A 27,238-nucleotide genomic window follows, 5' to 3' on the forward strand; every position below is an offset into this window, starting at 1 on the left:
AGCCAGCGCTGGAGCCTCTTTTTGCAAAATAATAACAAAAATGCTCAAGGACCTTGTATTTGCTGAAAATTCGTGCCGTCACGGTTTTAAACACTGCAAAAGGTTGACTCTGGTGGGACTCGAACCCACAACCTTTGAATAACATCTCTAATGAACCCACAACCTTTGAATAACATCTCTGATATATGACTAGAAGTCCAACGCGCTATCCATTGCACCGCTGAAGTTTTGCGCCATCATGGTTTTAAACACTGCAAATCCAATCTTTAATTGGCACAAACCTTTCGCTATGTAGCCAAGCTCGCTACTGTGAGTTTGATTGTGAGGACTGTCCAGCATTCCACACTTAACTTTTTGACCATTATGGCATTTGCCATACTTACTAAGCACAAGAGCAAATGCTCAAGGACCTTGTATTTGCTGAAAATTCGTGCCGTCACGGTTTTAAACACTGCAAAAGGTTGACTCTGGTGGGACTCGAACCCACAACCTTTGAATAACATCTCTGATGTATGACTAGAAGTCCAATGCGCTATCCATTGCACCACAGAGCCAGCACTGGAGCCTCTTTTTGCAAAATGATAACAAAAATGCTCAAGGACCTTGTATTTGCTGAAAATTCATGCCGTCACAGAGCCTGCTCTGCGGCCTCTTTTTGCAAAATAATAACAAAAATGCTCAAGGACCTTATATTTGCTGAAAATTCGTGCCGTCACGGTTTTAAACACTGCAAAAGGTTGACTCTGGTGGGACTGATGAACCCACAACCTTTGAATAACATCTCTGATGTATGACTAGAAGTCCAATGCGCTATCCATTGCGCCACAGAGCCAGCGCTGGAGCCTCTTTTTGCAAAATAATAACAAAAAATGCTCAAGGACCTTGTATTTGCTGAAAATTCGTGCCGTCACGGTTTTAAACACTGCAAAAGGTTGACTCTGGTGGGACTCGAACCCACAACCTTTGAATAACATCTCTGATGAACCCACAACCTTTGAATAACATCTCTGATGTATGATTAGAAGTCCAATGCGCTATCCATTGCGCCACAGAGCCGGCACTGGAGCTTCTTTTTGCAAAATAATAACAAAAATGCTCAAGGACCTTGTATTTGCTGAAAATTCGTGCCGTCACGGTTTTAAACACTGCAAAAGGTTGACTCTGGTGGGACTCGAACCCACAACCTTTGAATAACATCTCTAATGAACCCACAACCTTTGAATAACATCTCTGATATATGACTAGAAGTCCAACGCGCTATCCATTGCACCGCTGAAGTTTTGCGCCATCATGGTTTTAAACACTGCAAATCCAATCTTTAATTGGCACAAACCTTTCGCTATGTAGCCAAGCTCGCTACTGTGAGTTTGATTGTGAGGACTGTCCAGCATTCCACACTTAACTTTTTGACCATTATGGCATTTGCCATACTTACTAAGCACAAGAGCAAATGCTCAAGGACCTTGTATTTGCTGAAAATTCGTGCCGTCACGGTTTTAAACACTGCAAAAGGTTGACTCTGGTGGGACTCGAACCCACAACCTTTGAATAACATCTCTGATGTATGACTAGAAGTCCAATGCGCTATCCATTGCACCACAGAGCCAGCACTGGAGCCTCTTTTTGCAAAATGATAACAAAAATGCTCAAGGACCTTGTATTTGCTGAAAATTCATGCCGTCACAGAGCCTGCTCTGCGGCCTCTTTTTGCAAAATAATAAAAAATGCTCAAGGACCTTATATTTGCTGAAAATTCGTGCCGTCACGGTTTTAAACACTGCAAAAGGTTGACTCTGGTGGGACTGATGAACCCACAACCTTTGAATAACATCTCTGATGTATGACTAGAAGTCCAATGCGCTATCCATTGCGCCACAGAGCCAGCGCTGGAGCCTCTTTTTGCAAAATAATAACAAAAAATGCTCAAGGACCTTGTATTTGCTGAAAATTCGTGCCGTCACGGTTTTAAACACTGCAAAAGGTTGACTCTGGTGGGACTCGAACCCACAACCTTTGAATAACATCTCTGATGAACCCACAACCTTTGAATAACATCTCTGATGTATGACTAGAAGTCCAATGCGCTATCCATTGCGCCACAGAGCCGGCGCTGGAGCTTCTTTTTGCAAAATAATAACAAAAATGCTCAAGGACCTTGTATTTGCTGAAAATTCGTGCCGTCACGGTTTTAAACACTGCAAAAGGTTGACTCTGGTGGGACTCGAACCCACAACCTTTGAATAACATCTCTGATGTATGACTAGAAGTCCAATGCGCTATCCATTATGCCACAGAGCCCATGCTGGAGCCACTTTTTGCAAAATAATAACAAAAATGCTCAAGGACATTGTATTTGCTGAAAATTCGTGCCGTCACGGTTTTAAACACTGCAAAAGGTTGACTCTGGTGGGACTCGAACCCACAACCTTTGAATAACATCTCTAATGAACCCACAACCTTTGAATAACATCTCTGATGTATGACTAGAAGTCCAATGCGCTATCCATTGCGCCACAGAGCCGGCGCTGGAGCCACTTTTTGCAAAATAATAACAAAAATGCTCAAGGACCTTGTATTTGCTGAAAATTCGTGCCGTCACGGTTTTAAACACTGCAAAAGGTTGACTCTGGTGGGACTGATGAACCCACAACCTTTGAATAACATCTCTGATGTATGACTAGAAGTCCAATGCGCTATCCATTGCGCCACAGAGCCGGCGCTGGAGCCACTTTTTGCAAAATAATAACAAAAATGCTCAAGGACCTTGTATTTGCTGAAAATTCGTGCCGTCACGGTTTTAAACACTGCAAAAGGTTGACTCTGGTGGGACTCAAACCCACAACCTTTGAATAACATCTCTAATGAACCCACAACCTTTGATTAACATCTCTGATATATGACTAGAAGTCCAACGCGCTATCCATTGCACCGCTGAAGTTTTGCGCCATCATGGTTTTAAACACTGCAAATCCAATCTTTAATTGGCACAAACCTTTCGCTATGTAGCCAAGCTCGCTACTGTGAGTTTGATTGTGAGGACTGTCCAGCATTCCACACTTAACTTTTTGACCATTATGGCATTTGCCATACTTACTAAGCACAAGAGCAAATGCTCAAGGACCTTGTATTTGCTGAAAATTCGTGCCGTCACGGTTTTAAACACTGCAAAAGGTTGACTCTGGTGGGACTCGAACCCACAACCTTTGAATAACATCTCTGATGTATGACTAGAAGTCCAATGCGCTATCCATTGCACCACAGAGCCAGCGCTGGAGCCTCTTTTTGCAAAATGATAACAAAAATGCTCAAGGACCTTGTATTTGCTGAAAATTCATGCCGTCACAGAGCCTGCTCTGCGGCCTCTTTTTGCAAAATAATTACAAAAATGCTCAAGGAGCTTGTATTTGCTGAAAATTCGTGCCGTCACGGTTTTAAACACTGCAAAAGGTCGACTCTGGTGGGACTCAAACCCACAACCTTTGAATAACGTCTCTAATGAACCCACAACCTTTGAATAACATCTCTGATGTATGACTAGAAGTCCAGTGCGCTATCCATTGCGCCACAGAGCCAGTGCTGGAGCCACTTTTTGCAAAATAATAACAAAAATGCTCAAGGACCTTATATTTGCTGAAAATTCGTGCCGTCACGGTTTTAAACACTGCAAAAGGTTGACTCTGGTGGGACTGATGAACCCACAACCTTTGAATAACATCTCTGATGTATGACTAGAAGTCCAATGCGCTATCCATTGCGCCACAGAGCCAGCGCTGGAGCCTCTTTTTGCAAAATAATAACAAAAATGCTCAAGGACCTTGTATTTGCTGAAAATTCGTGCCGTCACGGTTTTAAACACTGCAAAAGGTTGACTCTGGTGGGACTCGAACCCACAACCTTTGAATAACATCTCTAATGAACCCACAACCTTTGAATAACATCTCTGATATATGACTAGAAGTGCAACGCGCTATCCATTGCGCCGCTGAAGTTTTGCGCCATCATGGTTTTAAACACTGCAAATCCAATCTTTAATTGGCACAAACCTTTCGCTATGTAGCCAAGCTCGCTACTGTGAGTTTGATTGTGAGGACTGTCCAGCATTCCACACTTAACTTTTTGACCATTATGGCATTTGCCATACTTACTAAGCACAAGAGCAAATGCTCAAGGACCTTGTATTTGCTGAAAATTCGTGCCGTCACGGTTTTAAACACTGCAAAAGGTTGACTCTGGTGGGACTTGAACCCACAACCTTTGAATAACATCTCTGATGAACCCACAACCTTTCAATAACATCTCTGATGTATGACTAGAAGTCCAATGCGCTATCCATTGCGCCACAGAGCCAGCGCTGGAGCCTCTTTTTGCAAAATAATAACAAAAATGCTCAAGGACCTTGTATTTGCTGAAAATTCGTGCCGTCACGGTTTTAAACACTGCAAAAGGTTGACTCTGGTGGGACTCGAACCCACAACCTTTGAATAACATCTCTGATGAACCCACAACCTTTGAATAACATCTCTGATGTATGACTAGAAGTCCAATGCGCTATCCATTGCGCCACAGAGCCGGCGCTGGAGCTTCTTTTTGCAAAATATTAACAAAAATGCTCAAGGACCTTGTATTTGCTGAAAATTTGTGCCGTCACGGTTTTAAACACTGCAAAAGGTTGACTCTGGTGGGACTCGAACCCACAACCTTTGAATAACATCTCTGATGTATGACTAGAAGTCCAATGCGCTATCCATTATGCCACAGAGCCCGTGCTGGAGCCACTTTTTGCAAAATAATAACAAAAATGCTCAAGGACATTGTATTTGCTGAAAATTCGTGCCGTCACGGTTTTAAACACTGCAAAAGGTTGACTCTGGTGGGACTCGAACCCACAACCTTTGAATAACATCTCTAATGAACCCACAACCTTTGAATAACATCTCTGATGTATGACTAGAAGTCCAATGCGCTATCCATTGCGCCACAGAGCCGGCGCTGGAGCCACTTTTTGCAAAATAATAACAAAAATGCTCAAGGACCTTGTATTTGCTGAAAATTCGTGCCGTCACGGTTTTAAACACTGCAAAAGGTTGACTCTGGTGGGACTGATGAACCCACAACCTTTGAATAACATCTCTGATGTATGACTAGAAGTCCAATGCGCTATCCATTGCGCCACAGAGCCAGCGCTGGAGCCTCTTTTTGCAAAATAATAACAAAAATGCTCAAGGACCTTGTATTTGCTGAAAATTCGTGCCGTCACGGTTTTAAACACTGCAAAAGGTTGACTCTGGTGGGACTCGAACCCACAACCTTTGAATAACATCTCTAATGAACCCACAACCTTTGAATAACATCTCTGATATATGACTAGAAGTGCAACGCGCTATCCATTGCGCCGCTGAAATTTTGCGCCATCATGGTTTTAAACACTGCAAATCCAATCTTTAATTGGCACAAACCTTTCGCTATGTAGCCAAGCTCGCTACTGTGAGTTTGATTGTGAGGACTGTCCAGCATTCCACACTTAACTTTTTGACCATTATGGCATTTGCCATACTTACTAAGCACAAGAGCAAATGCTCAAGGACCTTGTATTTGCTGAAAATTCGTGCCGTCACGGTTTTAAACACTGCAAAAGGTTGACTCTGGTGGGACTCGAACCCACAACCTTTGAATAACATCTCTGATGTATGACTAGAAGTCCAATGCGCTATCCATTATGCCACAGAGCCCGTGCTGGAGCCACTTTTTGCAAAATAATAGCAAAATGCTCAAGGACATTGTATTTGCTGAAAATTCGTGCCGTCACGGTTTTAAACACTGCAAAAGGTTGACTCTGGTGGGACTCGAACCCACAACCTTTGAATAACATCTCTAATGAACCCACAACCTTTGAATAACATCTCTGATGTATGACTAGAAGTCCAATGCGCTATCCATTGCGCCACAGAGCCGGCGCTGGAGCCACTTTTTGCAAAATAATAACAAAAATGCTCAAGGACCTTGTATTTGCTGAAAATTCGTGCCGTCACGGTTTTAAACACTGCAAAAGGTTGACTCTGGTGGGACTGATGAACCCACAACCTTTGAATAACATCTCTGATGTATGACTAGAAGTCCAATGCGCTATCCATTGCGCCACAGAGCCAGCGCTGGAGCCTCTTTTTGCAAAATAATAACAAAAATGCTCAAGGACCTTGTATTTGCTGAAAATTCGTGCCGTCACGGTTTTAAACACTGCAAAAGGTTGACTCTGGTGGGACTCAAACCCACAACCTTTGAATAACATCTCTGATGAACCCACAACCTTTGAATAACATCTCTGATGTATGACTAGAAGTCCAATGCGCTATCCATTGCGCCACAGAGCCGGTGCTGGAGCCACTTTTTGCAAAATAATAACAAAAATGCTCAAGGACCTTGTATTTGCTGAAAATTCGTGCCGTCACGGTTTTAAACACTGCAAAAGGTTGACTCTGGTGGGACTCGAACCCACAACCTTTGAATAACATCTCTAATGAACCCACAACCTTTGAATAACATCTCTGATATATGACTAGAAGTGCAACGCGCTATCCATTGCGCCGCTGAAGTTTTGCGCCATCATGGTTTTAAACACTGCAAATCCAATCTTTAATTGGCACAAACCTTTCGCTATGTAGCCAAGCTCGCTACTGTGAGTTTGATTGTGAGGACTGTCCAGCATTCCACACTTAACTTTTTGACCATTATGGCATTTGCCATACTTACTAAGCACAAGAGCAAATGCTCAAGGACCTTGTATTTGCTGAAAATTCGTGCCGTCACGGTTTTAAACACTGCAAAAGGTTGACTCTGGTGGGACTTGAACCCACAACCTTTGAATAACATCTCTGATGAACCCACAACCTTTGAATAACATCTCTGATGTATGACTAGAAGTCCAATGCGCTATCCATTGCGCCACAGAGCCGGCGCTGGAGCCACTTTTTGCAAAATAATAACAAAAATGCTCAAGGACCTTGTATTTGCTGAAAATTCATGCCGTCACAGAGCCTGCTCTGCGGCCTCTTTTTGCAAAATAATAACAAAAATGCTCAAGGACCTTATATTTGCTGAAAATTCGTGCCGTCACGGTTTTAAACACTGCAAAAGGTTGACTCTGGTGGGACTGATGAACCCACAACCTTTGAATAACATCTCTGATGTATGACTAGAAGTCCAATGCGCTATCCATTGCGCCACAGAGCCAGCGCTGGAGCCTCTTTTTGCAAAATAATAACAAAAAATGCTCAAGGACCTTGTATTTGCTGAAAATTCGTGCCGTCACGGTTTTAAACACTGCAAAAGGTTGACTCTGGTGGGACTCGAACCCACAACCTTTGAATAACATCTCTGATGAACCCACAACCTTTGAATAACATCTCTGATGTATGACTAGAAGTCCAATGCGCTATCCATTGCGCCACAGAGCCGGCGCTGGAGCTTCTTTTTGCAAAATAATAACAAAAATGCTCAAGGACCTTGTATTTGCTGAAAATTCGTGCCGTCACGGTTTTAAACACTGCAAAAGGTTGACTCTGGTGGGACTCGAACCCACAACCTTTGAATAACATCTCTGATGTATGACTAGAAGTCCAATGCGCTATCCATTATGCCACAGAGCCCATGCTGGAGCCACTTTTTGCAAAATAATAACAAAAATGCTCAAGGACATTGTATTTGCTGAAAATTCGTGCCGTCACGGTTTTAAACACTGCAAAAGGTTGACTCTGGTGGGACTCGAACCCACAACCTTTGAATAACATCTCTAATGAACCCACAACCTTTGAATAACATCTCTGATGTATGACTAGAAGTCCAATGCGCTATCCATTGCGCCACAGAGCCGGCGCTGGAGCCACTTTTTGCAAAATAATAACAAAAATGCTCAAGGACCTTGTATTTGCTGAAAATTCGTGCCGTCACGGTTTTAAACACTGCAAAAGGTTGACTCTGGTGGGACTGATGAACCCACAACCTTTGAATAACATCTCTGATGTATGACTAGAAGTCCAATGCGCTATCCATTGCGCCACAGAGCCGGCGCTGGAGCCACTTTTTGCAAAATAATAACAAAAATGCTCAAGGACCTTGTATTTGCTGAAAATTCGTGCCGTCACGGTTTTAAACACTGCAAAAGGTTGACTCTGGTGGGACTCAAACCCACAACCTTTGAATAACATCTCTAATGAACCCACAACCTTTGATTAACATCTCTGATATATGACTAGAAGTCCAACGCGCTATCCATTGCACCGCTGAAGTTTTGCGCCATCATGGTTTTAAACACTGCAAATCCAATCTTTAATTGGCACAAACCTTTCGCTATGTAGCCAAGCTCGCTACTGTGAGTTTGATTGTGAGGACTGTCCAGCATTCCACACTTAACTTTTTGACCATTATGGCATTTGCCATACTTACTAAGCACAAGAGCAAATGCTCAAGGACCTTGTATTTGCTGAAAATTCGTGCCGTCACGGTTTTAAACACTGCAAAAGGTTGACTCTGGTGGGACTCGAACCCACAACCTTTGAATAACATCTCTAATGAACCCACAACCTTTGAATAACATCTCTGATGTATGACTAGAAGTCCAATGCGCTATCCATTGCGCCACAGAGCCGGCGCTGGAGCCACTTTTTGCAAAATAATAACAAAAATGCTCAAGGACCTTGTATTTGCTGAAAATTCGTGCCGTCACGGTTTTAAACACTGCAAAAGGTTGACTCTGGTGGGACTCGAACCCACAACCTTTGAATAACATCTCTGATGTATGACTAGAAGTCCAATGCGCTATCCATTGCACCACAGAGCCAGCGCTGGAGCCTCTTTTTGCAAAATGATAACAAAAATGCTCAAGGACCTTGTATTTGCTGAAAATTCATGCCGTCACAGAGCCTGCTCTGCGGCCTCTTTTTGCAAAATAATTACAAAAATGCTCAAGGAGCTTGTATTTGCTGAAATTCGTGCCGTCACGGTTTTAAACACTGCAAAAGGTCGACTCTGGTGGGACTCAAACCCACAACCTTTGAATAACGTCTCTAATGAACCCACAACCTTTGAATAACATCTCTGATGTATGACTAGAAGTCCAGTGCGCTATCCATTGCGCCACAGAGCCAGTGCTGGAGCCACTTTTTGCAAAATAATAACAAAAATGCTCAAGGACCTTATATTTGCTGAAAATTCGTGCCGTCACGGTTTTAAACACTGCAAAAGGTTGACTCTGGTGGGACTGATGAACCCACAACCTTTGAATAACATCTCTGATGTATGACTAGAAGTCCAATGCGCTATCCATTGCGCCACAGAGCCAGCGCTGGAGCCTCTTTTTGCAAAAAATAACAAAAATGCTCAAGGACCTTGTATTTGCTGAAAATTCGTGCCGTCACGGTTTTAAACACTGCAAAAGGTTGACTCTGGTGGGACTCGAACCCACAACCTTTGAATAACATCTCTAATGAACCCACAACCTTTGAATAACATCTCTGATATATGACTAGAAGTGCAACGCGCTATCCATTGCGCCGCTGAAATTTTGCGCCATCATGGTTTTAAACACTGCAAATCCAATCTTTAATTGGCACAAACCTTTCGCTATGTAGCCAAGCTCGCTACTGTGAGTTTGATTGTGAGGACTGTCCAGCATTCCACACTTAACTTTTTGACCATTATGGCATTTGCCATACTTACTAAGCACAAGAGCAAATGCTCAAGGACCTTGTATTTGCTGAAAATTCGTGCCGTCACGGTTTTAAACACTGCAAAAGGTTGACTCTGGTGGGACTTGAACCCACAACCTTTGAATAACATCTCTGATGAACCCACAACCTTTGAATAACATCTCTGATGTATGACTAGAAGTCCAATGTGCTATCCATTGCGCCACAGAGCCTGCGCTGGAGCCTCTTTTTGCAAAATAATAACAAAAATGCTCAAGGACCTTGTATTTGCTGAAAATTCGTGCCGTCACGGTTTTAAACACTGCAAAAGGTTGACTCTGGTGGGACTCAAACCCACAACCTTTGAATAACATCTCTGATGAACCCACAACCTTTGAATAACATCTCTGATGTATGACTAGAAGTCCAATGCGCTATCCATTGCGCCACAGAGCCGGCGCTGGAGCCACTTTTGCAAAATAATAACAAAAATGCTCAAGGACCTTGTATTTGCTGAAAATTCGTGCCGTCACGGTTTTAAACACTGCAAAAGGTTGACTCTGGTGGGACTCGAACCCACAACCTTTGAATAACATCTCTAATGAACCCACAACCTTTGATTAACATCTCTGATATATGACTAGAAGTCCAACGCGCTATCCATTGCACCGCTGAAGTTTGCGCCATCATGGTTTTAAACACTGCAAATCCAATCTTTAATTGGCACAAACCTTTCGCTATGTAGCCAAGCTCGCTACTGTGAGTTTGATTGTGAGGACTGTCCAGCATTCCACACTTAACTTTTTGACCATTATGGCATTTGCCATACTTACTAAGCACAAGAGCAAATGCTCAAGGACCTTGTATTTGCTGAAAATTCGTGCCGTCACGGTTTTAAACACTGCAAAAGGTTGACTCTGGTGGGACTCGAACCCACAACCTTTGAATAACATCTCTGATGTATGACTAGAAGTCCAATGCGCTATCCATTGCACCACAGAGCCAGCGCTGGAGCCTCTTTTTGCAAAATGATAACAAAAATGCTCAAGGACCTTGTATTTGCTGAAAATTCATGCCGTCACAGAGCCTGCTCTGCGGCCTCTTTTTGCAAAATAATTACAAAAATGCTCAAGGAGCTTGTATTTGCTGAAAATTCGTGCCGTCACGGTTTTAAACACTGCAAAAGGTCGACTCTGGTGGGACTCGAACCCACAACCTTTGAATAACGTCTCTAATGAACCCACAACCTTTGAATAACATCTCTGATGTATGACTAGAAGTCCAATGCGCTATCCATTGCGCCACAGAGCCGGCGCTGGAGCCACTTTTTGCAAAATAATAACAAAAATGCTCAAGGACCTTGTATTTGCTGAAAATTCGTGCCGTCACGGTTTTAAACACTGCAAAAGGTTGACTCTGGTGGGACTGATGAACCCACAACCTTTGAATAACATCTCTGATGTATGACTAGAAGTCCAGTGCGCTATCCATTGCGCCACAGAGCCGGTGCTGGAGCCACTTTTTGCAAAATAATAACAAAAATGCTCAAGGACCTTATATTTGCTGAAAATTCGTGCCGTCACGGTTTTAAACACTGCAAAAGGTTGACTCTGGTGGGACTGATGAACCCACAACCTTTGAATAACATCTCTGATGTATGACTAGAAGTCCAATGCGCTATCCATTGCGCCACAGAGCCAGCGCTGGAGCCTCTTTTTGCAAAATAATAACAAAAATGCTCAAGGACCTTGTATTTGCTGAAAATTCGTGCCGTCACGGTTTTAAACACTGCAAAAGGTTGACTCTGGTGGGACTCGAACCCACAACCTTTGAATAACATCTCTGATGAACCCACAACCTTTGAATAACATCTCTGATGTATGACTAGAAGTCCAATGCGCTATCCATTGCGCCACAGAGCCGGCGCTGGAGCTTCTTTTTGCAAAATAATAACAAAAATGCTCAAGGACCTTGTATTTGCTGAAAATTCGTGCCGTCACGGTTTTAAACACTGCAAAAGGTTGACTCTGGTGGGACTCGAACCCACAACCTTTGAATAACATCTCTGATGTATGACTAGAAGTCCAATGCGCTATCCATTATGCCACAGAGCCCGTGCTGGAGCCACTTTTTGCAAAATAATAACAAAAATGCTCAAGGACATTGTATTTGCTGAAAATTCGTGCCGTCACGGTTTTAAACACTGCAAAAGGTTGACTCTGGTGGGACTCGAACCCACAACCTTTGAATAACATCTCTAGTGAACCCACAACCTTTGAATAACATCTCTGATGTATGACTAGAAGTCCAATGCGCTATCCATTGCGCCACAGAGCCGGCACTGGAGCCACTTTTTGCAAAATAATAACAAAAATGCTCAAGGACCTTGTATTTGCTGAAAATTCGTGCCGTCACGGTTTTAAACACTGCAAAAGGTTGACTCTGGTGGGACTGATGAACCCACAACCTTTGAATAACATCTCTGATGTATGACTAGAAGTCCAATGCGCTATCCATTGCGCCACAGAGCCAGCGCTGGAGCCTCTTTTTGCAAAATAATAACAAAAATGCTCAAGGACCTTGTATTTGCTGAAAATTCGTGCCGTCACGGTTTTAAACACTGCAAAAGGTTGACTCTGGTGGGACTCGAACCCACAACCTTTGAATAACATCTCTAATGAACCCACAACCTTTGAATAACATCTCTGATATATGACTAGAAGTGCAACGCGCTATCCATTGCGCCGCTGAAATTTTGCGCCATCATGGTTTTAAACACTGCAAATCCAATCTTTAATTGGCACAAACCTTTCGCTATGTAGCCAAGCTCGCTACTGTGAGTTTGATTGTGAGGACTGTCCAGCATTCCACACTTAACTTTTTGACCATTATGGCATTTGCCATACTTACTAAGCACAAGAGCAAATGCTCAAGGACCTTGTATTTGCTGAAAATTCGTGCCGTCACGGTTTTAAACACTGCAAAAGGTTGACTCTGGTGGGACTTGAACCCACAACCTTTGAATAACATCTCTGATGAACCCACAACCTTTGAATAACATCTCTGATGTATGACTAGAAGTCCAATGCGCTATCCATTGCGCCACAGAGCCTGCGCTGGAGCCTCTTTTTGCAAAATAATAACAAAAATGCTCAAGGACCTTGTATTTGCTGAAAATTCGTGCCGTCACGGTTTTAAACACTGCAAAAGGTTGACTCTGGTGGGACTCAAACCCACAACCTTTGAATAACATCTCTGATGAACCCACAACCTTTGAATAACATCTCTGATGTATGACTAGAAGTCCAATGCGCTATCCATTGCGCCACAGAGCCGGCGCTGGAGCCACTTTTTGCAAAATAATAACAAAAATGCTCAAGGACCTTGTATTTGCTGAAAATTCGTGCCGTCACGGTTTTAAACACTGCAAAAGGTTGACTCTGGTGGGACTCGAACCCACAACCTTTGAATAACATCTCTAATGAACCCACAACCTTTGATTAACATCTCTGATATATGACTAGAAGTCCAACGCGCTATCCATTGCACCGCTGAAGTTTTGCGCCATCATGGTTTTAAACACTGCAAATCCAATCTTTAATTGGCACAAACCTTTCGCTATGTAGCCAAGCTCGCTACTGTGAGTTTGATTGTGAGGACTGTCCAGCATTCCACACTTAACTTTTTGACCATTATGGCATTTGCCATACTTACTAAGCACAAGAGCAAATGCTCAAGGACCTTGTATTTGCTGAAAATTCGTGCCGTCACGGTTTTAAACACTGCAAAAGGTTGACTCTGGTGGGACTCGAACCCACAACCTTTGAATAACATCTCTGATGTATGACTAGAAGTCCAATGCGCTATCCATTGCACCACAGAGCCAGCGCTGGAGCCTCTTTTTGCAAAATGATAACAAAAATGCTCAAGGACCTTGTATTTGCTGAAAATTCATGCCGTCACAGAGCCTGCTCTGCGGCCTCTTTTTGCAAAATAATTACAAAAATGCTCAAGGAGCTTGTATTTGCTGAAAATTCGTGCCGTCACGGTTTTAAACACTGCAAAAGGTCGACTCTGGTGGGACTCGAACCCACAACCTTTGAATAACGTCTCTAATGAACCCACAACCTTTGAATAACATCTCTGATGTATGACTAGAAGTCCAATGCGCTATCCATTGCGCCACAGAGCCAGCGCTGGAGCCACTTTTTGCAAAATAATAACAAAAATGCTCAAGGACCTTGTATTTGCTGAAAATTCGTGCCGTCACGGTTTTAAACACTGCAAAAGGTTGACTCTGGTGGGACTGATGAACCCACAACCTTTGAATAACATCTCTGATGTATGACTAGAAGTCCAGTGCGCTATCCATTGCGCCACAGAGCCGGTGCTGGAGCCACTTTTTGCAAAATAATAACAAAAATGCTCAAGGACCTTATATTTGCTGAAAATTCGTGCCGTCACGGTTTTAAACACTGCAAAAGGTTGACTCTGGTGGGACTGATGAACCCACAACCTTTGAATAACATCTCTGATGTATGACTAGAAGTCCAATGCGCTATCCATTGCGCCACAGAGCCAGCGCTGGAGCCTCTTTTTGCAAAATAATAACAAAAATGCTCAAGGACCTTGTATTTGCTGAAAATTCGTGCCGTCACGGTTTTAAACACTGCAAAAGGTTGACTCTGGTGGGACTCGAACCCACAACCTTTGAATAACATCTCTGATATATGACTAGAAGTGCAACGCGCTATCCATTGCGCCGCTGAAATTTTGCGCCATTATGGTTTTAAACACTGCAAATCCAATCTTTAATTGGCACAAACCTTTCGCTATGTAGCCAAGCTCGCTACTGTGAGTTTGATTGTGAGGACTGTCCAGCATTCCACACTTAACTTTTTGACCATTATGGCATTTGCCATACTTACTAAGCACAAGAGCAAATGCTCAAGGACCTTGTATTTGCTTAAAATTCATGCCGTCACAGAGCCTGCTCTGCGGCCTCTTTTTGCAAAATAATTACAAAAATGCTCAAGGAGCTTGTATTTGCTGAAAATTCGTGCCGTCACGGTTTTAAACACTGCAAAAGGTCGACTCTGGTGGGACTCGAACCCACAACCTTTGAATAACGTCTCTAATGAACCCACAACCTTTGAATAACATCTCTGATGTATGACTAGAAGTCCAATGCGCTATCCATTGCGCCACAGAGCCGGCGCTGGAGCTTCTTTTTGCAAAATAATAACAAAAATGCTCAAGGACCTTGTATTTGCTGAAAATTCGTGCCGTCACGGTTTTAAACACTGCAAAAGGTTGACTCTGGTGGGACTGATGAACCCACAACCTTTGAATAACATCTCTGATGTATGACTAGAAGTCCAATGCGCTATCCATTATGCCACAGAGCCCGTGCTGGAGCCACTTTTTGCAAAATAATAACAAAAATGCTCAAGGACATTGTATTTGCTGAAAATTCGTGCCGTCACGGTTTTAAACACTGCAAAAGGTTGACTCTGGTGGGACTCGAACCCACAACCTTTGAATAACATCTCTAATGAACCCACAACCTTTGAATAACATCTCTGATGTATGACTAGAAGTCCAATGCGCTATCCATTGCGCCACAGAGCCGGCGCTGGAGCCACTTTTTGCAAAATAATAACAAAATGCTCAAGGACCTTGTATTTGCTGAAAATTCGTGCCGTCACGGTTTTAAACACTGCAAAAGGTTGACTCTGGTGGGACTGATGAACCCACAACCTTTGAATAACATCTCTGATGTATGACTAGAAGTCCAATGCGCTATCCATTGCGCCACAGAGCCAGCGCTGGAGCCTCTTTTTGCAAAATAATAACAAAAATGCTCAAGGACCTTGTATTTGCTGAAAATTCGTGCCGTCACGGTTTTAAACACTGCAAAAGGTTGACTCTGGTGGGACTCGAACCCACAACCTTTGAATAACATCTCTAATGAACCCACAACCTTTGAATAACATCTCTGATATATGACCAGAAGTGCAACGCGCTATCCATTGCGCCGCTGAAATTTTGCGCCATCATGGTTTTAAACACTGCAAATCCAATCTTTAATTGGCACAAACCTTTCGCTATGTAGCCAAGCTCGCTACTGTGAGTTTGATTGTGAGGACTGTCCAGCATTCCACACTTAACTTTTTGACCATTATGGCATTTGCCATACTTACTAAGCACAAGAGCAAATGCTCAAGGACCTTGTATTTGCTGAAAATTCGTGCCGTCACGGTTTTAAACACTGCAAAAGGTTGACTCTGGTGGGACTTGAACCCACAACCTTTGAATAACATCTCTGATGAACCCACAACCTTTGAATAACATCTCTGATGTATGACTAGAAGTCCAATGCGCTATCCATTGCGCCACAGAGCCTGCGCTGGAGCCTCTTTTTGCAAAATAATAACAAAAATGCTCAAGGACCTTGTATTTGCTGAAAATTCGTGCCGTCACGGTTTTAAACACTGCAAAAGGTTGACTCTGGTGGGACTCAAACCCACAACCTTTGAATAACATCTCTGATGAACCCACAACCTTTGAATAACATCTCTGATGTATGACTAGAAGTCCAATGCGCTATCCATTGCGCCACAGAGCCGGCGCTGGAGCCACTTTTTGCAAAATAATAACAAAAATGCTCAAGGACCTTGTATTTGCTGAAAATTCGTGCCGTCACGGTTTTAAACACTGCAAAAGGTTGACTCTGGTGGGACTCGAACCCACAACCTTTGAATAACATCTCTAATGAACCCACAACCTTTGATTAACATCTCTGATATATGACTAGAAGTCCAACGCGCTATCCATTGCACCGCTGAAGTTTTGCGCCATCATGGTTTTAAACACTGCAAATCCAATCTTTAATTGGCACAAACCTTTCGCTATGTAGCCAAGCTCGCTACTGTGAGTTTGATTGTGAGGACTGTCCAGCATTCCACACTTAACTTTTTGACCATTATGGCATTTGCCATACTTACTAAGCACAAGAGCAAATGCTCAAGGACCTTGTATTTGCTGAAAATTCGTGCCGTCACGGTTTTAAACACTGCAAAAGGTTGACTCTGGTGGGACTCGAACCCACAACCTTTGAATAACATCTCTGATGTATGACTAGAAGTCCAATGCGCTATCCACTGCACCACAGAGCCAGCGCTGGAGCCTCTTTTTGCAAAATGATAACAAAAATGCTCAAGGACCTTGTATTTGCTGAAAATTCATGCCGTCACAGAGCCTGCTCTGCGGCCTCTTTTTGCAAAATAATTACAAAAATGCTCAAGGAGCTTGTATTTGCTGAAAATTCGTGCCGTCACGGTTTTAAACACTGCAAAAGGTCGACTCTGGTGGGACTCGAACCCACAACCTTTGAATAACGTCTCTAATGAACCCACAACCTTTGAATAACATCTCTGATGTATGACTAGAAGTCCAATGCGCTATCCATTGCGCCACAGAGCCGGCGCTGGAGCCACTTTTTGCAAAATAATAACAAAAATGCTCAAGGACCTTGTATTTGCTGAAAATTCGTGCCGTCACGGTTTTAAACACTGCAAAAGGTTGACTCTGGTGGGACTGATGAACCCACAACCTTTGAATAACATCTCTGATGTATGACTAGAAGTCCAGTGCGCTATCCATTGCGCCACAGAGCCGGTGCTGGAGCCACTTTTTGCAAAATAATAACAAAAATGCTCAAGGACCTTATATTTGCTGAAAATTCGTGCCGTCACGGTTTTAAACACTGCAAAAGGTTGACTCTGGTGGGACTGATGAACCCACAACCTTTGAATAACATCTCTGATGTATGACTAGAAGTCCAATGCGCTATCCATTGCGCCACAGAGCCAGCGCTGGAGCCTCTTTTTGCAAAATAATAACAAAAATGCTCAAGGACCTTGTATTTGCTGAAAATTCGTGCCGTCACGGTTTTAAACACTGCAAAAGGTTGACTCTGGTGGGACTCGAACCCACAACCTTTGAATAACATCTCTGATATATGACTAGAAGTGCAACGCGCTATCCATTGCGCCGCTGAAATTTTGCGCCATTATGGTTTTAAACACTGCAAATCCAATCTTTAATTGGCACAAACCTTTCGCTATGTAGCCAAGCTCGCTACTGTGAGTTTGATTGTGAGGACTGTCCAGCATTCCACACTTAACTTTTTGACCATTATGGCATTTGCCATACTTACTAAGCACAAGAGCAAATGCTCAAGGACCTTGTATTTGCTGAAAATTCGTGCCGTCACGGTTTTAAACACTGCAAAAGGTTGACTCTGGTGGGACTCGAACCCACAACCTTTGAATAACATCTCTAATGAACCCACAACCTTTGAATAACATCTCTGATGTATGACTAGAAGTCCAATGCGCTATCCATTGCGCCACAGAGCCGGCGCTGGAGACACTTTTTGCAAAATAATAACAAAAATGCTCAAGGACCTTGTATTTGCTGAAAATTCGTGCCGTCACGGTTTTAAACACTGCAAAAGGTTGACTCTGGTGGGACTCGAACCCACAACCTTTGAATAACATCTCTGATGTATGACTAGAAGTCCAATGCGCTATCCATTGCACCACAGAGCCAGCGCTGGAGCCTCTTTTTGCAAAATGATAACAAAAATGCTCAAGGACCTTGTATTTGCTGAAAATTCATGCCGTCACAGAGCCTGCTCTGCGGCCTCTTTTTGCAAAATAATTACAAAAATGCTCAAGGAGCTTGTATTTGCTGAAAATTCGTGCCGTCACGGTTTTAAACACTGCAAAAGGTCGACTCTGGTGGGACTCAAACCCACAACCTTTGAATAACGTCTCTAATGAACCCACAACCTTTGAATAACATCTCTGATGTATGACTAGAAGTCCAGTGCGCTATCCATTGCGCCACAGAGCCAGTGCTGGAGCCACTTTTTGCAAAATAATAACAAAAATGCTCAAGGACCTTATATTTGCTGAAAATTCGTGCCGTCACGGTTTTAAACACTGCAAAAGGTTGACTCTGGTGGGACTGATGAACCCACAACCTTTGAATAACATCTCTGATGTATGACTAGAAGTCCAATGCGCTATCCATTGCGCCACAGAGCCAGCGCTGGAGCCTCTTTTTGCAAAATAATAACAAAAATGCTCAAGGACCTTGTATTTGCTGAAAATTCGTGCCGTCACGGTTTTAAACACTGCAAAAGGTTGACTCTGGTGGGACTCAAACCCACAACCTTTGAATAACATCTCTGATGAACCCACAACCTTTGAATAACATCTCTGATGTATGACTAGAAGTCCAATGCGCTATCCATTGCGCCACAGAGCCGGCGCTGGAGCCACTTTTTGCAAAATAATAACAAAAATGCTCAAGGACCTTGTATTTGCTGAAAATTCGTGCCGTCACGGTTTTAAACACTGCAAAAGGTTGACTCTGGTGGGACTCGAACCCACAACCTTTGAATAACATCTCTAATGAACCCACAACCTTTGATTAACATCTCTGATATATGACTAGAAGTCCAACGCGCTATCCATTGCACCGCTGAAGTTTTGCGCCATCATGGTTTTAAACACTGCAAATCCAATCTTTAATTGGCACAAACCTTTCGCTATGTAGCCAAGCTCGCTACTGTGAGTTTGATTGTGAGGACTGTCCAGCATTCCACACTTAACTTTTTGACCATTATGGCATTTGCCATACTTACTAAGCACAAGAGCAAATGCTCAAGGACCTTGTATTTGCTGAAAATTCGTGCCGTCACGGTTTTAAACACTGCAAAAGGTTGACTCTGGTGGGACTCGAACCCACAACCTTTGAATAACATCTCTGATGTATGACTAGAAGTCCAATGCGCTATCCACTGCACCACAGAGCCAGCGCTGGAGCCTCTTTTTGCAAAATGATAACAAAAATGCTCAAGGACCTTGTATTTGCTGAAAATTCATGCCGTCACAGAGCCTGCTCTGCGGCCTCTTTTTGCAAAATAATTACAAAAATGCTCAAGGAGCTTGTATTTGCTGAAAATTCGTGCCGTCACGGTTTTAAACACTGCAAAAGGTCGACTCTGGTGGGACTCGAACCCACAACCTTTGAATAACGTCTCTAATGAACCCACAACCTTTGAATAACATCTCTGATGTATGACTAGAAGTCCAATGCGCTATCCATTGCGCCACAGAGCCGGCGCTGGAGCCACTTTTTGCAAAATAATAACAAAAATGCTCAAGGACCTTGTATTTGCTGAAAATTCGTGCCGTCACGGTTTTAAACACTGCAAAAGGTTGACTCTGGTGGGACTGATGAACCCACAACCTTTGAATAACATCTCTGATGTATGACTAGAAGTCCAGTGCGCTATCCATTGCGCCACAGAGCCGGTGCTGGAGCCACTTTTTGCAAAATAATAACAAAAATGCTCAAGGACCTTATATTTGCTGAAAATTCGTGCCGTCACGGTTTTAAACACTGCAAAAGGTTGACTCTGGTGGGACTGATGAACCCACAACCTTTGAATAACATCTCTGATGTATGACTAGAAGTCCAATGCGCTATCCATTGCGCCACAGAGCCAGCGCTGGAGCCTCTTTTTGCAAAATAATAACAAAATGCTCAAGGACCTTGTATTTGCTGAAAATTCGTGCCGTCACGGTTTTAAACACTGCAAAAGGTTGACTCTGGTGGGACTCGAACCCACAACCTTTGAATAACATCTCTGATATATGACTAGAAGTGCAACGCGCTATCCATTGCGCCGCTGAAATTTTGCGCCATTATGGTTTTAAACACTGCAAATCCAATCTTTAATTGGCACAAACCTTTCGCTATGTAGCCAAGCTCGCTACTGTGAGTTTGATTGTGAGGACTGTCCAGCATTCCACACTTAACTTTTTGACCATTATGGCATTTGCCATACTTACTAAGCACAAGAGCAAATGCTCAAGGACCTTGTATTTGCTGAAAATTCGTGCCGTCACGGTTTTAAACACTGCAAAAGGTTGACTCTGGTGGGACTCGAACCCACAACCTTTGAATAACATCTCTAATGAACCCACAACCTTTGAATAACATCTCTGATGTATGACTAGAAGTCCAATGCGCTATCCATTGCGCCACAGAGCCGGCGCTGGAGCCACTTTTTGCAAAATAATAACAAAAATGCTCAAGGACCTTGTATTTGCTGAAAATTCGTGCCGTCACGGTTTTAAACACTGCAAAAGGTTGACTCTGGTGGGACTCGAACCCACAACCTTTGAATAACATCTCTGATGTATGACTAGAAGTCCAATGCGCTATCCATTGCACCACAGAGCCAGCGCTGGAGCCTCTTTTTGCAAAATGATAACAAAAATGCTCAAGGACCTTGTATTTGCTGAAAATTCATGCCGTCACAGAGCCTGCTCTGCGGCCTCTTTTTGCAAAATAATTACAAAAATGCTCAAGGAGCTTGTATTTGCTGAAAATTCGTGCCGTCACGGTTTTAAACACTGCAAAAGGTCGACTCTGGTGGGACTCAAACCCACAACCTTTGAATAACGTCTCTAATGAACCCACAACCTTTGAATAACATCTCTGATGTATGACTAGAAGTCCAGTGCGCTATCCATTGCGCCACAGAGCCAGTGCTGGAGCCACTTTTTGCAAAATAATAACAAAAATGCTCAAGGACCTTATATTTGCTGAAAATTCGTGCCGTCACGGTTTTAAACACTGCAAAAGGTTGACTCTGGTGGGACTGATGAACCCACAACCTTTGAATAACATCTCTGATGTATGACTAGAAGTCCAATGCGCTATCCATTGCGCCACAGAGCCAGCGCTGGAGCCTCTTTTTGCAAAATAATAACAAAAATGCTCAAGGACCTTGTATTTGCTGAAAATTCGTGCCGTCACGGTTTTAAACACTGCAAAAGGTTGACTCTGGTGGGACTCGAACCCACAACCTTTGAATAACATCTCTAATGAACCCACAACCTTTGAATAACATCTCTGATATATGACTAGAAGTGCAACGCGCTATCCATTGCGCCGCTGAAATTTTGCGCCATCATGGTTTTAAACACTGCAAATCCAATCTTTAATTGGCACAAACCTTTCGCTATGTAGCCAAGCTCGCTACTGTGAGTTTGATTGTGAGGACTGTCCAGCATTCCACACTTAACTTTTTGACCATTATGGCATTTGCCATACTTACTAAGCACAAGAGCAAATGCTCAAGGACCTTGTATTTGCTGAAAATTCGTGCCGTCACGGTTTTAAACACTGCAAAAGGTTGACTCTGGTGGGACTTGAACCCACAACCTTTGAATAACATCTCTGATGAACCCACAACCTTTGAATAACATCTCTGATGTATGACTAGAAGTCCAATGCGCTATCCATTGCGCCACAGAGCCTGCGCTGGAGCCTCTTTTTGCAAAATAATAACAAAAATGCTCAAGGACCTTGTATTTGCTGAAAATTCGTGCCGTCACGGTTTTAAACACTGCAAAAGGTTGACTCTGGTGGGACTCAAACCCACAACCTTTGAATAACATCTCTGATGAACCCACAACCTTTGAATAACATCTCTGATGTATGACTAGAAGTCCAATGCGCTATCCATTGCGCCACAGAGCCGGCGCTGGAGCCACTTTTTGCAAAATAATAACAAAAATGCTCAAGGACCTTGTATTTGCTGAAAATTCGTGCCGTCACGGTTTTAAACACTGCAAAAGGTTGACTCTGGTGGGACTCGAACCCACAACCTTTGAATAACATCTCTAATGAACCCACAACCTTTGATTAACATCTCTGATATATGACTAGAAGTCCAACGCGCTATCCATTGCACCGCTGAAGTTTTGCGCCATCATGGTTTTAAACACTGCAAATCCAATCTTTAATTGGCACAAACCTTTCGCTATGTAGCCAAGCTCGCTACTGTGAGTTTGATTGTGAGGACTGTCCAGCATTCCACACTTAACTTTTTGACCATTATGGCATTTGCCATACTTACTAAGCACAAGAGCAAATGCTCAAGGACCTTGTATTTGCTGAAAATTCGTGCCGTCACGGTTTTAAACACTGCAAAAGGTTGACTCTGGTGGGACTCGAACCCACAACCTTTGAATAACATCTCTGATGTATGACTAGAAGTCCAATGCGCTATCCATTGCACCACAGAGCCAGCGCTGGAGCCTCTTTTTGCAAAATGATAACAAAAATGCTCAAGGACCTTGTATTTGCTGAAAATTCATGCCGTCACAGAGCCTGCTCTGCGGCCTCTTTTTGCAAAATAATTACAAAAATGCTCAAGGAGCTTGTATTTGCTGAAAATTCGTGCCGTCACGGTTTTAAACACTGCAAAAGGTCGACTCTGGTGGGACTCGAACCCACAACCTTTGAATAACGTCTCTAATGAACCCACAACCTTTGAATAACATCTCTGATGTATGACTAGAAGTCCAATGCGCTATCCATTGCGCCACAGAGCCGGCGCTGGAGCCACTTTTTGCAAAATAATAACAAAAATGCTCAAGGACCTTGTATTTGCTGAAAATTCGTGCCGTCAAGGTTTTAAACACTGCAAAAGGTTGACTCTGGTGGGACTGATGAACCCACAACCTTTGAATAACATCTCTGATGTATGACTAGAAGTCCAGTGCGCTATCCATTGCGCCACAGAGCCGGTGCTGGAGCCACTTTTTGCAAAATAATAACAAAAATGCTCAAGGACCTTATATTTGCTGAAAATTCGTGCCGTCACGGTTTTAAACACTGCAAAAGGTTGACTCTGGTGGGACTGATGAACCCACAACCTTTGAATAACATCTCTGATGTATGACTAGAAGTCCAATGCGCTATCCATTGCGCCACAGAGCCAGCGCTGGAGCCTCTTTTTGCAAAATAATAACAAAAATGCTCAAGGACCATGTATTTGCTGAAAATTCGTGCCGTCACGGTTTTAAACACTGCAAAAGGTTGACTCTGGTGGGACTCGAACCCACAACCTTTGAATAACATCTCTGATGAACCCACAACCTTTGAATAACATCTCTGATGTATGACTAGAAGTCCAATGCGCTATCCATTGCGCCACAGAGCCGGCGCTGGAGCTTCTTTTTGCAAAATAATAACAAAAATGCTCAAGGACCTTGTATTTGCTGAAAATTCGTGCCGTCACGGTTTTAAACACTGCAAAAGGTTGACTCTGGTGGGACTCGAACCCACAACCTTTGAATAACATCTCTGATGTATGACTAGAAGTCCAATGCGCTATCCATTATGCCACAGAGCCCATGCTGGAGCCACTTTTTGCAAAATAATAACAAAAATGCTCAAGGACATTGTATTTGCTGAAAATTCGTGCCGTCACGGTTTTAAACACTGCAAAAGGTTGACTCTGGTGGGACTCGAACCCACAACCTTTGAATAACATCTCTAGTGAACCCACAACCTTTGAATAACATCTCTGATGTATGACTAGAAGTCCAATGCGCTATCCATTGCGCCACAGAGCCGGCACTGGAGCCACTTTTTGCAAAATAATAACAAAAATGCTCAAGGACCTTGTATTTGCTGAAAATTCGTGCCGTCACGGTTTTAAACACTGCAAAAGGTTGACTCTGGTGGGACTGATGAACCCACAACCTTTGAATAACATCTCTGATGTATGACTAGAAGTCCAATGCGCTATCCATTGCGCCACAGAGCCAGCGCTGGAGCCTCTTTTTGCAAAATAATAACAAAAATGCTCAAGGACCTTGTATTTGCTGAAAATTCGTGCCGTCACGGTTTTAAACACTGCAAAAGGTTGACTCTGGTGGGACTCGAACCCACAACCTTTGAATAACATCTCTAATGAACCCACAACCTTTGAATAACATCTCTGATATATGACTAGAAGTGCAACGCGCTATCCATTGCGCCGCTGAAATTTTGCGCCATCATGGTTTTAAACACTGCAAATCCAATCTTTAATTGGCACAAACCTTTCGCTATGTAGCCAAGCTCGCTACTGTGAGTTTGATTGTGAGGACTGTCCAGCATTCCACACTTAACTTTTTGACCATTATGGCATTTGCCATACTTACTAAGCACAAGAGCAAATGCTCAAGGACCTTGTATTTGCTGAAAATTCGTGCCGTCACGGTTTTAAACACTGCAAAAGGTTGACTCTGGTGGGACTTGAACCCACAACCTTTGAATAACATCTCTGATGAACCCACAACCTTTGAATAACATCTCTGATGTATGACTAGAAGTCCAATGCGCTATCCATTGCGCCACAGAGCCTGCGCTGGAGCCTCTTTTTGCCAAATAATAACAAAAATGCTCAAGGACCTTGTATTTGCTGAAAATTCGTGCCGTCACGGTTTTAAACACTGCAAAAGGTTGACTCTGGTGGGACTCAAACCCACAACCTTTGAATAACATCTCTGATGAACCCACAACCTTTGAATAACATCTCTGATGTATGACTAGAAGTCCAATGCGCTATCCATTGCGCCACAGAGCCGGCGCTGGAGCCACTTTTTGCAAAATAATAACAAAAATGCTCAAGGACCTTGTATTTGCTGAAAATTCGTGCCGTCACGGTTTTAAACACTGCAAAAGGTTGACTCTGGTGGGACTCGAACCCACAACCTTTGAATAACATCTCTAATGAACCCACAACCTTTGATTAACATCTCTGATATATGACTAGAAGTCCAACGCGCTATCCATTGCACCGCTGAAGTTTTGCGCCATCATGGTTTTAAACACTGCAAATCCAATCTTTAATTGGCACAAACCTTTCGCTATGTAGCCAAGCTCGCTACTGTGAGTTTGATTGTGAGGACTGTCCAGCATTCCACACTTAACTTTTTGACCATTATGGCATTTGCCATACTTACTAAGCACAAGAGCAAATGCTCAAGGACCTTGTATTTGCTGAAAATTCGTGCCGTCACGGTTTTAAACACTGCAAAAGGTTGACTCTGGTGGGACTCGAACCCACAACCTTTGAATAACATCTCTGATGTATGACTAGAAGTCCAATGCGCTATCCATTGCACCACAGAGCCAGCGCTGGAGCCTCTTTTTGCAAAATGATAACAAAAATGCTCAAGGACCTTGTATTTGCTGAAAATTCATGCCGTCACAGAGCCTGCTCTGCGGCCTCTTTTTGCAAAATAATTACAAAAATGCTCAAGGAGCTTGTATTTGCTGAAAATTCGTGCCGTCACGGTTTTAAACACTGCAAAAGGTCGACTCTGGTGGGACTCGAACCCACAACCTTTGAATAACGTCTCTAATGAACCCACAACCTTTGAATAACATCTCTGATGTATGACTAGAAGTCCAATGCGCTATCCATTGCGCCACAGAGCCAGCGCTGGAGCCACTTTTTGCAAAATAATAACAAAAATGCTCAAGGACCTTGTATTTGCTGAAAATTCGTGCCGTCACGGTTTTAAACACTGCAAAAGGTTGACTCTGGTGGGACTGATGAACCCACAACCTTTGAATAACATCTCTGATGTATGACTAGAAGTCCAGTGCGCTATCCATTGCGCCACAGAGCCGGTGCTGGAGCCACTTTTTGCAAAATAATAACAAAAATGCTCAAGGACCTTATATTTGCTGAAAATTCGTGCCGTCACGGTTTTAAACACTGCAAAAGGTTGACTCTGGTGGGACTGATGAACCCACAACCTTTGAATAACATCTCTGATGTATGACTAGAAGTCCAATGCGCTATCCATTGCGCCACAGAGCCAGCGCTGGAGCCTCTTTTTGCAAAATAATAACAAAAATGCTCAAGGACCTTGTATTTGCTGAAAATTCGTGCCGTCACGGTTTTAAACACTGCAAAAGGTTGACTCTGGTGGGACTCGAACCCACAACCTTTGAATAACATCTCTGATATATGACTAGAAGTGCAACGCGCTATCCATTGCGCCGCTGAAATTTTGCGCCATTATGGTTTTAAACACTGCAAATCCAATCTTTAATTGGCACAAACCTTTCGCTATGTAGCCAAGCTCGCTACTGTGAGTTTGATTGTGAGGACTGTCCAGCATTCCACACTTAACTTTTTGACCATTATGGCATTTGCCATACTTACTAAGCACAAGAGCAAATGCTCAAGGACCTTGTATTTGCTGAAAATTCATGCCGTCACAGAGCCTGCTCTGCGGCCTCTTTTTGCAAAATAATTACAAAAATGCTCAAGGAGCTTGTATTTGCTGAAAATTCGTGCCGTCACGGTTTTAAACACTGCAAAAGGTCGACTCTGGTGGGACTCGAACCCACAACCTTTGAATAACGTCTCTAATGAACCCACAACCTTTGAATAACATCTCTGATGTATGACTAGAAGTCCAATGCGCTATCCATTGCGCCACAGAGCCGGCGCTGGAGCTTCTTTTTGCAAAATAATAACAAAAATGCTCAAGGACCTTGTATTTGCTGAAAATTCGTGCCGTCACGGTTTTAAACACTGCAAAAGGTTGACTCTGGTGGGACTCGAACCCACAACCTTTGAATAACATCTCTGATGTATGACTAGAAGTCCAATG

At 43.1% G+C, this 27,238-nt stretch overlaps 1 protein-coding gene and 49 non-coding genes across 53 annotated transcripts in view; 1 reads left to right on the forward strand and 49 right to left on the reverse strand.

The window, feature by feature from the left end:
* The window catches only part of LOC119901704 (ATP-dependent 6-phosphofructokinase, platelet type-like), a 68,177-nt gene that overhangs the window by 13,796 nt on the left and 27,143 nt on the right, over window positions 1–27,238 (forward strand). The window lies entirely within an intron of this gene.
* Window positions 463–554, reverse strand: trnar-ucu. Its single transcript is given in 2 exon segments — window positions 463–498; window positions 518–554. It is a non-coding gene; the product is annotated as a tRNA-Arg (tRNA).
* On the reverse strand, window positions 934–1,056 carry trnar-ucu. The gene is made up of 2 exons: window positions 1,020–1,056; window positions 934–969 (listed from the first exon to the last, which is right to left on the reverse strand). It is a non-coding gene; the product is annotated as a tRNA-Arg (tRNA).
* Window positions 1,515–1,606, reverse strand: trnar-ucu. The gene is given in 2 exon segments: window positions 1,515–1,550; window positions 1,570–1,606. It is a non-coding gene; the product is annotated as a tRNA-Arg (tRNA).
* On the reverse strand, window positions 1,984–2,106 carry trnar-ucu. The gene is made up of 2 exons: window positions 2,070–2,106; window positions 1,984–2,019 (listed from the first exon to the last, which is right to left on the reverse strand). It is a non-coding gene; the product is annotated as a tRNA-Arg (tRNA).
* On the reverse strand, window positions 2,399–2,521 carry trnar-ucu. Its single transcript has 2 exons — window positions 2,485–2,521; window positions 2,399–2,434 (listed from the first exon to the last, which is right to left on the reverse strand). It is a non-coding gene; the product is annotated as a tRNA-Arg (tRNA).
* Window positions 3,174–3,265, reverse strand: trnar-ucu. Its single transcript is given in 2 exon segments — window positions 3,174–3,209; window positions 3,229–3,265. It is a non-coding gene; the product is annotated as a tRNA-Arg (tRNA).
* trnar-ucu lies at window positions 4,225–4,347 on the reverse strand. The gene is made up of 2 exons: window positions 4,311–4,347; window positions 4,225–4,260 (listed from the first exon to the last, which is right to left on the reverse strand). It is a non-coding gene; the product is annotated as a tRNA-Arg (tRNA).
* Window positions 4,448–4,570, reverse strand: trnar-ucu. The gene is made up of 2 exons: window positions 4,534–4,570; window positions 4,448–4,483 (listed from the first exon to the last, which is right to left on the reverse strand). It is a non-coding gene; the product is annotated as a tRNA-Arg (tRNA).
* trnar-ucu lies at window positions 4,863–4,985 on the reverse strand. Its single transcript has 2 exons — window positions 4,949–4,985; window positions 4,863–4,898 (listed from the first exon to the last, which is right to left on the reverse strand). It is a non-coding gene; the product is annotated as a tRNA-Arg (tRNA).
* On the reverse strand, window positions 5,829–5,951 carry trnar-ucu. The gene is made up of 2 exons: window positions 5,915–5,951; window positions 5,829–5,864 (listed from the first exon to the last, which is right to left on the reverse strand). It is a non-coding gene; the product is annotated as a tRNA-Arg (tRNA).
* trnar-ucu lies at window positions 6,246–6,368 on the reverse strand. Its single transcript has 2 exons — window positions 6,332–6,368; window positions 6,246–6,281 (listed from the first exon to the last, which is right to left on the reverse strand). It is a non-coding gene; the product is annotated as a tRNA-Arg (tRNA).
* trnar-ucu lies at window positions 6,827–6,949 on the reverse strand. The gene is made up of 2 exons: window positions 6,913–6,949; window positions 6,827–6,862 (listed from the first exon to the last, which is right to left on the reverse strand). It is a non-coding gene; the product is annotated as a tRNA-Arg (tRNA).
* trnar-ucu lies at window positions 7,329–7,451 on the reverse strand. Its single transcript has 2 exons — window positions 7,415–7,451; window positions 7,329–7,364 (listed from the first exon to the last, which is right to left on the reverse strand). It is a non-coding gene; the product is annotated as a tRNA-Arg (tRNA).
* On the reverse strand, window positions 7,744–7,866 carry trnar-ucu. The gene is made up of 2 exons: window positions 7,830–7,866; window positions 7,744–7,779 (listed from the first exon to the last, which is right to left on the reverse strand). It is a non-coding gene; the product is annotated as a tRNA-Arg (tRNA).
* On the reverse strand, window positions 8,519–8,641 carry trnar-ucu. The gene is made up of 2 exons: window positions 8,605–8,641; window positions 8,519–8,554 (listed from the first exon to the last, which is right to left on the reverse strand). It is a non-coding gene; the product is annotated as a tRNA-Arg (tRNA).
* Window positions 8,742–8,833, reverse strand: trnar-ucu. The gene is given in 2 exon segments: window positions 8,742–8,777; window positions 8,797–8,833. It is a non-coding gene; the product is annotated as a tRNA-Arg (tRNA).
* Window positions 10,014–10,136, reverse strand: trnar-ucu. Its single transcript has 2 exons — window positions 10,100–10,136; window positions 10,014–10,049 (listed from the first exon to the last, which is right to left on the reverse strand). It is a non-coding gene; the product is annotated as a tRNA-Arg (tRNA).
* On the reverse strand, window positions 10,593–10,684 carry trnar-ucu. The gene is given in 2 exon segments: window positions 10,593–10,628; window positions 10,648–10,684. It is a non-coding gene; the product is annotated as a tRNA-Arg (tRNA).
* trnar-ucu lies at window positions 10,869–10,991 on the reverse strand. The gene is made up of 2 exons: window positions 10,955–10,991; window positions 10,869–10,904 (listed from the first exon to the last, which is right to left on the reverse strand). It is a non-coding gene; the product is annotated as a tRNA-Arg (tRNA).
* Window positions 11,480–11,602, reverse strand: trnar-ucu. Its single transcript has 2 exons — window positions 11,566–11,602; window positions 11,480–11,515 (listed from the first exon to the last, which is right to left on the reverse strand). It is a non-coding gene; the product is annotated as a tRNA-Arg (tRNA).
* Window positions 11,895–12,017, reverse strand: trnar-ucu. Its single transcript has 2 exons — window positions 11,981–12,017; window positions 11,895–11,930 (listed from the first exon to the last, which is right to left on the reverse strand). It is a non-coding gene; the product is annotated as a tRNA-Arg (tRNA).
* trnar-ucu lies at window positions 12,670–12,792 on the reverse strand. The gene is made up of 2 exons: window positions 12,756–12,792; window positions 12,670–12,705 (listed from the first exon to the last, which is right to left on the reverse strand). It is a non-coding gene; the product is annotated as a tRNA-Arg (tRNA).
* On the reverse strand, window positions 12,893–13,015 carry trnar-ucu. The gene is made up of 2 exons: window positions 12,979–13,015; window positions 12,893–12,928 (listed from the first exon to the last, which is right to left on the reverse strand). It is a non-coding gene; the product is annotated as a tRNA-Arg (tRNA).
* Window positions 13,474–13,565, reverse strand: trnar-ucu. Its single transcript is given in 2 exon segments — window positions 13,474–13,509; window positions 13,529–13,565. It is a non-coding gene; the product is annotated as a tRNA-Arg (tRNA).
* Window positions 13,750–13,872, reverse strand: trnar-ucu. The gene is made up of 2 exons: window positions 13,836–13,872; window positions 13,750–13,785 (listed from the first exon to the last, which is right to left on the reverse strand). It is a non-coding gene; the product is annotated as a tRNA-Arg (tRNA).
* On the reverse strand, window positions 14,772–14,894 carry trnar-ucu. The gene is made up of 2 exons: window positions 14,858–14,894; window positions 14,772–14,807 (listed from the first exon to the last, which is right to left on the reverse strand). It is a non-coding gene; the product is annotated as a tRNA-Arg (tRNA).
* Window positions 15,189–15,311, reverse strand: trnar-ucu. The gene is made up of 2 exons: window positions 15,275–15,311; window positions 15,189–15,224 (listed from the first exon to the last, which is right to left on the reverse strand). It is a non-coding gene; the product is annotated as a tRNA-Arg (tRNA).
* Window positions 15,963–16,085, reverse strand: trnar-ucu. Its single transcript has 2 exons — window positions 16,049–16,085; window positions 15,963–15,998 (listed from the first exon to the last, which is right to left on the reverse strand). It is a non-coding gene; the product is annotated as a tRNA-Arg (tRNA).
* Window positions 16,186–16,308, reverse strand: trnar-ucu. The gene is made up of 2 exons: window positions 16,272–16,308; window positions 16,186–16,221 (listed from the first exon to the last, which is right to left on the reverse strand). It is a non-coding gene; the product is annotated as a tRNA-Arg (tRNA).
* On the reverse strand, window positions 16,767–16,858 carry trnar-ucu. The gene is given in 2 exon segments: window positions 16,767–16,802; window positions 16,822–16,858. It is a non-coding gene; the product is annotated as a tRNA-Arg (tRNA).
* Window positions 17,043–17,165, reverse strand: trnar-ucu. Its single transcript has 2 exons — window positions 17,129–17,165; window positions 17,043–17,078 (listed from the first exon to the last, which is right to left on the reverse strand). It is a non-coding gene; the product is annotated as a tRNA-Arg (tRNA).
* On the reverse strand, window positions 17,981–18,103 carry trnar-ucu. Its single transcript has 2 exons — window positions 18,067–18,103; window positions 17,981–18,016 (listed from the first exon to the last, which is right to left on the reverse strand). It is a non-coding gene; the product is annotated as a tRNA-Arg (tRNA).
* On the reverse strand, window positions 18,204–18,295 carry trnar-ucu. The gene is given in 2 exon segments: window positions 18,204–18,239; window positions 18,259–18,295. It is a non-coding gene; the product is annotated as a tRNA-Arg (tRNA).
* Window positions 18,897–19,019, reverse strand: trnar-ucu. Its single transcript has 2 exons — window positions 18,983–19,019; window positions 18,897–18,932 (listed from the first exon to the last, which is right to left on the reverse strand). It is a non-coding gene; the product is annotated as a tRNA-Arg (tRNA).
* trnar-ucu lies at window positions 19,478–19,569 on the reverse strand. Its single transcript is given in 2 exon segments — window positions 19,478–19,513; window positions 19,533–19,569. It is a non-coding gene; the product is annotated as a tRNA-Arg (tRNA).
* Window positions 19,754–19,876, reverse strand: trnar-ucu. Its single transcript has 2 exons — window positions 19,840–19,876; window positions 19,754–19,789 (listed from the first exon to the last, which is right to left on the reverse strand). It is a non-coding gene; the product is annotated as a tRNA-Arg (tRNA).
* On the reverse strand, window positions 20,691–20,813 carry trnar-ucu. Its single transcript has 2 exons — window positions 20,777–20,813; window positions 20,691–20,726 (listed from the first exon to the last, which is right to left on the reverse strand). It is a non-coding gene; the product is annotated as a tRNA-Arg (tRNA).
* On the reverse strand, window positions 20,914–21,005 carry trnar-ucu. Its single transcript is given in 2 exon segments — window positions 20,914–20,949; window positions 20,969–21,005. It is a non-coding gene; the product is annotated as a tRNA-Arg (tRNA).
* Window positions 21,965–22,087, reverse strand: trnar-ucu. The gene is made up of 2 exons: window positions 22,051–22,087; window positions 21,965–22,000 (listed from the first exon to the last, which is right to left on the reverse strand). It is a non-coding gene; the product is annotated as a tRNA-Arg (tRNA).
* trnar-ucu lies at window positions 22,188–22,310 on the reverse strand. The gene is made up of 2 exons: window positions 22,274–22,310; window positions 22,188–22,223 (listed from the first exon to the last, which is right to left on the reverse strand). It is a non-coding gene; the product is annotated as a tRNA-Arg (tRNA).
* On the reverse strand, window positions 22,769–22,860 carry trnar-ucu. Its single transcript is given in 2 exon segments — window positions 22,769–22,804; window positions 22,824–22,860. It is a non-coding gene; the product is annotated as a tRNA-Arg (tRNA).
* trnar-ucu lies at window positions 23,045–23,167 on the reverse strand. The gene is made up of 2 exons: window positions 23,131–23,167; window positions 23,045–23,080 (listed from the first exon to the last, which is right to left on the reverse strand). It is a non-coding gene; the product is annotated as a tRNA-Arg (tRNA).
* trnar-ucu lies at window positions 23,656–23,778 on the reverse strand. Its single transcript has 2 exons — window positions 23,742–23,778; window positions 23,656–23,691 (listed from the first exon to the last, which is right to left on the reverse strand). It is a non-coding gene; the product is annotated as a tRNA-Arg (tRNA).
* Window positions 24,071–24,193, reverse strand: trnar-ucu. The gene is made up of 2 exons: window positions 24,157–24,193; window positions 24,071–24,106 (listed from the first exon to the last, which is right to left on the reverse strand). It is a non-coding gene; the product is annotated as a tRNA-Arg (tRNA).
* trnar-ucu lies at window positions 24,846–24,968 on the reverse strand. Its single transcript has 2 exons — window positions 24,932–24,968; window positions 24,846–24,881 (listed from the first exon to the last, which is right to left on the reverse strand). It is a non-coding gene; the product is annotated as a tRNA-Arg (tRNA).
* On the reverse strand, window positions 25,069–25,191 carry trnar-ucu. The gene is made up of 2 exons: window positions 25,155–25,191; window positions 25,069–25,104 (listed from the first exon to the last, which is right to left on the reverse strand). It is a non-coding gene; the product is annotated as a tRNA-Arg (tRNA).
* Window positions 25,650–25,741, reverse strand: trnar-ucu. The gene is given in 2 exon segments: window positions 25,650–25,685; window positions 25,705–25,741. It is a non-coding gene; the product is annotated as a tRNA-Arg (tRNA).
* trnar-ucu lies at window positions 25,926–26,048 on the reverse strand. Its single transcript has 2 exons — window positions 26,012–26,048; window positions 25,926–25,961 (listed from the first exon to the last, which is right to left on the reverse strand). It is a non-coding gene; the product is annotated as a tRNA-Arg (tRNA).
* On the reverse strand, window positions 26,948–27,070 carry trnar-ucu. Its single transcript has 2 exons — window positions 27,034–27,070; window positions 26,948–26,983 (listed from the first exon to the last, which is right to left on the reverse strand). It is a non-coding gene; the product is annotated as a tRNA-Arg (tRNA).

This window comes from Micropterus salmoides, unplaced genomic scaffold (genome assembly GCF_014851395.1).
Source record: "Micropterus salmoides isolate LMB-PRFRI ecotype aquatic unplaced genomic scaffold, ASM1485139v1 Ms_hic_scaffold_14, whole genome shotgun sequence".
NCBI lineage: Eukaryota > Metazoa > Chordata > Actinopteri > Centrarchiformes > Centrarchidae > Micropterus > Micropterus salmoides.